Source organism: Microtus ochrogaster, chromosome 10, assembly GCF_000317375.1.
Source record: "Microtus ochrogaster isolate Prairie Vole_2 chromosome 10, MicOch1.0, whole genome shotgun sequence".
Taxonomy (NCBI): Eukaryota; Metazoa; Chordata; class Mammalia; order Rodentia; family Cricetidae; genus Microtus; species Microtus ochrogaster.
Window position 1 is genome coordinate 9,069,428 of NC_022016.1, and position 1,201 is coordinate 9,070,628.

Here is a 1,201-nt window from a genome sequence, read left to right on the forward strand (position 1 = left end):
CTCCATACCTCTTCAATATAGTGCTTGAAGTTCTAGCAATAGCAATAAGACAACATAAGGATATCAAGGGGATTCGTATTGGAAAGGAAGAAGTTAAACTTTCGTTATTTGCAGATGATTGTTAACCTCTTTAGGCCATAGGGATTACCCTCAGATTTTTTGTTTAGTGTTTGAAATCCTATTGGGGTACATCTATCTTCTACAACTGTGTCTGGCAGCCTCAATACCTTGTAACAGCAAGGCTGAATAAATAGCCCAGCCATCCATACAAGCATGCTGCCCAACAGCCATGTGCTTGGGGCCGAGGCTGACTCTTTTTTAATTATATATAACCCTATGCTTGTGGCCTTATCTCTAAAGTCTTGTGAATGGTCACAATATCAAAGTCAAAGAAGTCATGATTTGAGTATATCAGCGTCAGTCTAATTCAGGACAAAAGCACAGCACACATTACACAGACAATGGTGCCAAACAAACCAAAGACACAGCTTCAAGCTGCTTCATGGGTGTGACCTACCCCGCTGTTGAAATGAGACCATTATCCATGCATGTCTCTACAGAGAACTGACCACACCACTCACGTGTCATTCCACAGAACTGAGAAATGCCACCCGCATATCTCACCAGAGAACTGAACATGCTACCTGTGCGTAAGGCAAAACAGAGATCGAAGATACACAGACAAAGGCTAACAAAACTTAGAAAGACAAAACCACTGTTCCAGAGTCAACCTCACAGTCTGTCCCAATCATCAAAGTCACAACAAGTAAGACAAAACAAAAGACGGAAGACACACAAACAAATCTCTGTCTCCCCCAAGACAAACAAAAACCATTTCAAAAATACAGATGGCCTAGAGGGCTTATAGTTCCTCCAATTCAGGAGAACTTCCATATCCTCACCAGCACCCAGATGGGAATCTCCCAGGTGAGGTCCCTTCTCACCTCCTGGGACTTCTCCCAGGGTGGCAGTCGGTGATTTCCTAGCAAGTCTGCTGATCACTCTCCATCTCCTCCCGAGACGTGAGCGACTGCAAAACTGAAAATACAGAACCTGAACTAGGCTGGCATGGAAACACAAAGATGCAGTCACGACTGTAAAGACAGAAGTACAGAACCTGAACCTGAATGCAGCTGCCACAAAGAAACAAACATGACTATAAACCTGAAAGTACAGAACCTGAACCTGAATGCAGCTGCCA